Source organism: Capsicum annuum, chromosome 5 (genome assembly GCF_002878395.1).
Source record: "Capsicum annuum cultivar UCD-10X-F1 chromosome 5, UCD10Xv1.1, whole genome shotgun sequence".
Taxonomy (NCBI): domain Eukaryota; kingdom Viridiplantae; phylum Streptophyta; class Magnoliopsida; order Solanales; family Solanaceae; genus Capsicum; species Capsicum annuum.
This window is the reverse complement of record NC_061115.1, coordinates 181,125,678-181,134,868: the sequence shown is the minus strand read 5'-3', so window position 1 is coordinate 181,134,868 and position 9,191 is coordinate 181,125,678.

Genomic DNA, 9,191 nt, shown 5'->3' with positions numbered 1-9,191 from the left:
CTCATATTCTTTGATTTTGGGTATAAAGTTGGGGACTACTGGGGATTGCTAATGTCTAAGAGCTGCTTCAATCCGTGAGATTGTGGTACTGCTGCTTTTCCCTGTGATTCTTTATCTATCACTCTTAGATTGATTTAAATTATGATTCAGGAGTACAACACATGAAAATTGAATTGATGTTATTGGAGGGAGATAATGCACCTTTAGTTCATCCGTTGGTTTGACTTAGGGTGTCAATTTAAAGATGGCAACGGGAAGTACTAACAGGGACAATAAAATTTGGTGTTCTTTTTGGGGCCTATCATGGAAAATGATTTGTGATTATTTTTGTGTTGCTTGGTAGTTACAGACATGATTGGTGAAGTTAATAAAATTTGACACGGCTTGATTATATTTGAGTTTCTTTTCCTGTTTGGTATATTTAGTTAATATATTCTCTTATTATGATTTGGGAAAGTGATGTGTTCTGGAAATTCGAGCAATGTACTGGATTCTGTAATTTTCTTTAAAACATGCGTTGAAGTTTTTAAACCTCTCCTCAAGAGCTATATTTGAAGCATTGTTTGACCCCTCTGCTTTTTGTAATGTCAAAATTTGCTGCCCATCAGCTATTTAATTGGGAAGTGCTCTCTAACGAAACTTGTTAACTAGAATCAGAGAGGTGGAGGGATTACATCCATCATAGACACCTCTTTGTGGTTTCACTTGGACAACTTTTTGTGCTACTATGTGCTACATGTGTATATGTGTAAATTATAATACTTTAGCTCATAAATTGATTATCCTATCTATGTTGTTATTCACAAACAATTACAATCTAACTTCTTGCCAAATTTTGCTTATTGAATCTTAGATCCATAATTATTACATAGTAAATTCGCAGAAATAGGCTGTATTTATATTCATTTTCTACTAAAAGATGTTTTGAGATTTTGGATTTTGATGATTGATTTCTATGCACAAACAGTTTGAGTTCGTTCCTATTCTAAAAATGAATAGATCATGATTTATGAACTAACATCTATGTCACAACTTTCTTGTGTTTGAATCTTGTTAGTCTAGACCGAAAGCTATCATAAGATGAACATGGTTCATTTGGTGCTTTCCTTATCATTGTACAAAGGTTGGCTCATTAACCAATTAGACGTGTCCACTACTTTTTTTCATGACAAGTCATGATACAATGCTTTTATGAGGCAATTTAAGAGGTTCAATCACGAGAAATTTTTAACACTCACCTCATGCATGATTTCAATGTCTTGAAACTTTTTATCTCAACCTTTTCTTTTAATAATCTTATGATTGCCACTTGTTTATATTTCTCAAAGGCCAAGAGATCTTGATTTCTTACTCTCATCAATTCAATTCAAATCTTTTGTGAAAAGATTAAGTATCCATTGTCACACTTGGCATCAATTTATTATCCAACTTATTGGTCTGATGCAGATACATTACTGATATCCTTAAGTGGTTAACTTGGCTCAGGTCAACCTTTTCAAACTCTCAATTTTCCTTTGCCTGAAATATTTTCTTTTATCATAAAATCTTTCTATGTACCTCTGCAATTTCTTCACCAACTTCGTACGCGTCATCTTCAGATAGTCAAGAGGACCTTTCGATACTTGAAGGCAAATATACTTATCTCTTACAATTGTACTCTAGTTGCTCATTTTCCTTAGCCCGCTTCTCAGCTACGGATTGGGTTGGAGAGTCTGCAACTGACTGCTCCACCTTGGATTTTATGTTTTCCTTAAGGAAAATCTGGTTGCATGGACCAAAAAAGAAATAACTTGCAGTGCAGATTTCTCGCAAAGGACGCTGAGTGTTGTTCTTCTCCTTAGCATGTATGTTAGAATAGAACTTGTATGTTTTTTGTACTTTGGACTCTAACTTGTATAGTTTATCAATAAATACATGAATAAGGTCAGCTTATTAGCTGTAGAGGGCTTCATACTATTTTCCTCAACTTGTTTGTTGATATTATATTTAGGTCAAGGCTGTCCTTACATCCAAGCATCTCCTTGGAGCCTATTCTTTTGCTAATGCATCGATATCTAGACAAACCGATTGTCTCCATGAAATAATGAATAATATTTCAGTGAAATCCTTCCCTGAAATCATCTTATAAGATGTCTCACTTAAGATCTTGACATGACTTTATTGATTTATGATACTATTAGTCTCTGGACCATCACATTTGCAGGTTACAGCTGCGGGATGAGTAAAGATTAGAAAATCGCAATGCATTTGCTAATATATGATCGGACTTTGTCTTTGAACTCTCATTGTTCATTCTTTTGTACTTTAATGAGAGTAAAGTAATTTCTCCCCAATATCGGAACAATATCTTTCTTTCTCTAAATTTATATGTTTGCCTATATATTGGTATCATCTATGTTATGGGCAAAAAAAGTTAACATGAAATGACAAACTTGGTTGGACTTGGTGTGATTAAGATAAATAAAGATTTGTTTTAAATGCCATTTTGTCCTAATATTGCTCTTGATCATAGCTTGCCTATTGTATCCTGTCATCTTTTACTACTACTCTATTCACTACTACCGCTCTAGCACTAGCACTACCACCAATTTTCACAACACATGCACCATCAACTACCTTTACTGCCAACGATACTACGTCCACTTTTAACCTCCATCACACAACCACCATTGCTTACCACTACCACTAACCAGCATCATCGTCAGTCAATAAAGCTACAATTACCACTAAACACCTCCACCACCGTACACCACTAGCGACCATAGCGCAATCATCATTTACGGTCACTACTACTACTAGCAACCAGTGCACAACCACCATTAAAGACCACCCCCACTAACAATAGCCACAACCAGCCACCACCTCATAGCTATCACTACCGACCACCACCACCCACAACTCCCACCACCGCTAACTTTTAGAGTGTATTTCATCTAACAAACAATTTTATAATATCATTCAATTTAAGATTTTCTCTAATATTATGAGGCTATAATAATTATATTTTATTTGAATTTTATATTTATAAGTTTTTTGATAAATATAAAGTATACATATTTAAGATGCTGAGAAAATAAAGAGTCGTAATTACCCAAAATACAGAGTCATATCTTCATAATCAAGCATCTATTTAGATTTTTTCTTTTGATAAGGTTATTCAGATTTAGACATCATAATTTTACAAAATGTGGCCTAGTTGTTATTCAAATTTATTAAAAAAGTGTACCTCGTCAGTTGTCTTGGTGTTTATAAATTATAAATTTTTCTTGTCAATTTTTGCAGGTAAAGCTTCTCAAATTTACTGGATACAAGATACTGAATAATATCTTCTACACCGGCAAATCATTTGTGATTATTCTGATTACTGATATCTTTTTGGGGTAAAATTTGATGTTATTTCATGCTTATGGCCAAATTGGATGTTGTATATTTATCAGTAAATATATCATGTTAGCTAATTTATAAAAGAAAGGCAGTTGTCGCTCATACTTTCCAATTCACAGAAGCAAAGGGTTTAAATAACCTACACCTTTTAATGTGCTTTCCTTTATACAAATACTTCACTTGAACGAGGTGCATCATCTAGATGTAAAATTATTATTGTCATCTCCTCAAAATTTAAGGGTGCCAATCCTATTTTTACTCTCTTTATCTTTTTTTTGTCTTCATTTCTATTTCCTTGGCTATCTATTTGTGTCTTTGCAAATTGTCAACATTTGCCACTTCTTAAAAGTAATGGAAGGTACTCTACCATGTTGGATAATGTGGTGAATATGTTCAGGTATCATTCTGAATTTGGTTGGGCGACTTTGATTGAGGTGCTTGCTGAGCATTATGGTATTGAAGCTGATCAAGCAGTGATAACCATATTTGTCTGCCTAGTTGCTATTTTCATTGATGCCTGTGTGAAGCTTTGGGCATGTGCTATTTTTTTGAATAACTTGTATTCATTTTTATTTTAATCTGGAAAGTGAACAATGTATATACCTGTAAAGTCCTCCTTGCCCCTTGTGGATTATGTTTTTGGTTTAAATAAGTCAATCGGTTGAGTAATGTCAAAGTTACTCTCCAATGCATATTTTCTCTTTGATTTATAAGAGAGTTTCCAAATTGTGCTGGAGACATGTGAAAGAAGACTTAATGAAAAAGACACTATTTATCACTGGGAGGACGATTGACCTTGGTAAACAGTGTATTGAACGTAATGCCTACTTATATTATGTCATTATTCCCTCTACCTGCGAAGATTGAACATAGAATTAACAAAATAAGGAGGTCATTATTATGGCATAGTAACAAAGACCTTGTTAAATGGAGAACAATGCTTAAACATAAAAAGGATAGGAGATTAGGGATTAAAAATCTCAGAATGCACAATAAATGTTTGCTAATGAAATGGTTATGGAGATTCAACTTAGAAGAGAAAGCACTATGGAATGGAGTCGTTAGGGTCAAGTATGGCATCTAACATAGCTGGTGTACCACGCTAATGAAAAATACACATGGAAGAGCATTAGGAATCTGAGGCCTAAATTTAAGTAGCCCGCAGGCATTATTAAAGTGGGAAATGGATGCAAAACTTTTTTCCAACATGATGATTGGATTAGCCATGGTCCCCAAAATAATTTGTTTCCTTAATTTGTTTTCTGCATTGACATGTACTGAAGGTATGATGGCTAAGTTTGAATCAAATGGATCCTAGATAGTCAAACTTCAGAAGAATTATGAATGATTGGGAATATCAAAGTGTGTGGTAACTGCAGAAGTTGTTTTAAAGTTTTCAAAGTTACTCCTAAATGTGACTCCTGTTGTGGAAACCAACACTGATGAAGGAGATACTATTCTAATGGAAACCAGAAGAAAGTCCTCCGACAGGTATTACTAATGTGACTGATTGCTGCCTTCTTGGATATTAATTAATTATATAAGCACCATAATGTTACCTAACAAAATTCTATTACTTGTCGTCAATAATGAAACTAATAAGTTTTTCCATATTGTTCAAGCTACCAAAGTTGTAGGTGTTAATGTTTATTTTTGAATCTGTGCTTCTTCACCAGAATAAAGTATGCCTTTTAGCTGATGATGTTGTGTTTTCGCAGTTAAAGGGAGCTTCAAATGTCAATGGTGAACAAAAAGGAGGTTCAACAACATTTGCAAAAGATTGCAAAGATGACTAAGTTGTGGATCTTCAAAGGCCTTGTAGTGTAATAGTATGGTAAAGCTCCTCTGAAGCATCATTTGTTTTAGGTTGACCACATCTGCTGTTCAGAATGTGTTAAAGTTGTAGGTAGGAAGTTTACTTTATTGTGCTTATGAGTAGTGCTTTTTGTTGTCCATGAGAAGTGTTTGGACCCCAAATGTTGTTTTGTATGCAGATAGTATTCATGTATACTTTCTAATTTATGATATGTACATATTGTGTTATAATTTATTATGTATGTAATAAAAATCTACATTAGTACAAGTGACTATTTTATATAAATCGTTTCAATTTAATAACATGTGGCAACAATCGTTGCAATAGATCAATAAACCATTGTAATAGGTAGTCAAAAATCATCGCAAAAGATCAATAAAACCGTTGCTATAGTTTAATGAAATAGTCGTAATAGGTACTCAAAAATTGTTGCAACAGAATAACAAAACCGTCACAATAGATGTTATTGCAACGGATTAATGTCGTTGCAATAGAATCTATTACAACAGTTAGTAACCGTTGTAATAGATGAAAATAGGCGTCTCAATAAGTCAAGAAATAAGCATTGCTATAGCTTCACCTATAGCGATGGTTTTAGCCAACCGTCGCATAAACCGTTGCCATAGATCTATCGCAACGCCACATATAGGACGTTTGCTGAACCTTTGCGGTAGAGTTATGGCAACAGTTTTGTTGTCTATTGCAACGGTTTTACAACCGTCACCATAGGGATAATTTCTAGTAGTGTCTACTGGAGCTGCCACCAATTCATTTTTTACTACCACTATCACTTTCGGGACAAAATTTTTTGACATTTTTACTGAGGTTTCTTAATTTATCCATATTATAAATTAAACTAAAAAATATTCAAAATACATAAAAATAATAAAAATAAATATTCAACAATTAATGCATTAATTAAAAATTAAAAAGGATGGAATGAAAATACCAAATTTTGAAAGTAACCGAAAGTTTCGACTTTAGAAAACTTTCACTTGATATTTCTAATTGCAAAATAAATAAATAAAATGAGCACTTTAGAAGATAATTAGAATATTTGAGAGCGGATGAGATATTGAGAATGTGTGAAAAATGATTTTGAATATAGGGTATTTATAGAAAAAGTTTTGAGTTTAATTATTTTTAAATATAATATGCCAAAAATGCCAATTGCCATTGGGCTCCAACCACCTATAATGTCGTTGGGCCTTAACAGTCCAATTGGCAGTTGGGGCTCCAAACGACTATATTCCAATTATAAAAAAAAAATTAAGTGAACCAAGCCGGTCTGTTACGGGTAACCGATGGGCCTGGTCCGGTCCATCGGACCTGTCAATGTAAACGGCCCAGCCCGGGACCAGCGATCCAGTAACTCGGAGGCCCACCGGATCGGGTCAGACAGGGCTGGGCCATCTAAATGGGCCAGAATGGGTCAACCCGGCCAGTTGACAGATTTACTACTACTATATTTGTACAACAGTACTCATCTTGTCGATATATTTGTACTCGTAACTGGTCTCCATAATTGTTTTTCATTTTGATAACAATTCTTCTATTATACTAAAATGGGTGATCACCCAAGAAGTCCTCGAATTGCATCTCTCATTTTCAAGATAGAGATAAAACTATTCACACATTGTTTTGTCTGCATTGTATTCATGAAATTACACTAAATAGGTTGGTGTTGTTATTTGACGGCGGTGATATATATTCCTCATGGTGATCGTCTGACCAAACACAGATAGCCACAATATAAAGATGTGAAGTACAAGTAAAACAAACATGTAGGAATATTATAATGCATGACAGTGTTTTTATTGCTGTAGTCCCTAGATATATGTTCCATTTAGAACATTAAAAAGTAAGTTAGGAAGAAGCAGATGTTCAAAAAGGAGATGGAAAAAGAAAAGAAAGAGAATTGGAATTTCTGATAATTAGAGCTTTATATCTATCAATTTTCTGAAATTTATGGATAATGTCCACGTTTGTGTTTGAGTACTTAAGTACTCAAAACAAATGATGTTTCACAAACATCAAAAAACTATTTAGTTCTTTTTCTCAAATTTAACTGCCTTTGACACATTTCTAATCCCCATGGTAATTATTTCACCTAAAAAGAAAAGAAAATCATATTTAAAATATTTAATTAAAAACACCTCTTAGTTTTAAGAAGTAACTGAATTCCAATTCATGTGTGGATGTGATAAAGTCTAAAATAACATCAATTATTTTGGATGGGAGAGAGTAATTACTACTCAAATATTAGAAGAAAAAAAACTCTCCTTTCTAACACACTTTAATATAATGTGTTCCTTCTAGATAAAAAAACAGTTCAATATCCGCAAAATATTCTAAGTTTGCATGGTTTGGGAAAAGGTTATATCCCAATATGGTGTAACATAAATAATCTATTATTAAAAAATCAATAAATTGATATCACAACTCGAACATGTACTTGTTGGGCTTGAAATTGAGAGGGCGTCATGTGAAAGCTTAAAGTTTGCAAATCAAAGAAATGATAAATCAGATGACACAAAAATATACTAAAAACATATTATTAAATATGGTTTGACCAATTGACCTACATATTAAAAAACTAATATTATTAAAAATCATAAAAATTATGGGAGAAGTCTCCCTCTAAATAAGACTATTTTAAATACTACATTGTGGATGTTATTGTAATGTTGTATGAGAAGGGGTATTCTATTTATAGAGTTCCAAATCTTTCCTCCAAGAAAGAGGTTAGCCAAATATGGAAAAATTTTATATTTTTCTTTCAAGAGAAATAAAAGCAATTATGGTTACTTTTATTTTTCTTCCAAGAAGAAAAATAAAACTTAAATTTGGTAAGAAAATCAGGGCAAAAACCCTAACAAATCTCTTATTTTTGGCTTGATTTTCTGGCAAAATAATCTTGATCTTCGTTCTTCACACGATCTTCATATATCACTGTTGATTACTATCACACCTCTTTTTTAACCAAAAAAGATTAGATTTTAAGTTTCGAAAGAATTTTTATTATTAAAGTGACAAAATGAAGATTTGTTTCGAAAAAGGATTACGTTTACATTCAAAACTCAGAGTCGCCACTTGGCATAATCCGGTGTGCCAAGTCATCTTTGGAAAATCCTTTCAAAACAATTTTGACTCTTTTAAACTGATCTGTGAACAGAGATTTCGGTTAAGGAATTCTGTTGACCAAGGGGAAGGTGTTAGGCACCCCTCAATCCCGTGGTTTGACCACGATCGCTTGGTGGAGCATATCGGCTAATTTTGACACTACGAATATATAAACCATACAAAAAGAATGCAAAACAATCAATCAGCAAACAAAACAATCCAAAATAAAAAATGCAAAAATATAAACCTATGCTAACCTACACTAGTCATAAACTACGGTCCAATGTTTTACCCGATGCCTCGGTCCTTGATCACGAACGTCCTCCAAATACAAAATGCTTTGGGACATTCCCCGGCGAATAAATACAAGTGATCACGAGGCATTCCCCGACTAAAAGAATACATTTCCAAATGAAAGAACTAAAACCAAACCATTCAACTCAAATTCCACATTCAATAAGAAAAATACTTATTCCAAAATTTTGCCTACCTGGACCTACTTTTGCCTATCCATTTCAACATATTATGATACTATCGAGGAGTTGACAATTAGACGCAAAGTAACAATAACAATGAATCAAAACAACTAATTTACTCATCTTTTATCAAATTTCGATCCCCCAAATCCATTAACCAATGATTAACACATGCTTCGATTGTCAATTCAAGTTTTCAATGTTCAAAATCCAACATCCACCAATACACAATCAAGATTCAAACATATCAAACACAGAAATCATTCACGATGACATAAAATTAAAGGAAGAGAGGATAGAATTGGACCTTTCAATTGGTTTCAATTAACTTAATAAGATGATAAAAGTTGCCCGGCACCTCGAAGAATACCAACGAAGTCTCGACTCTCCAA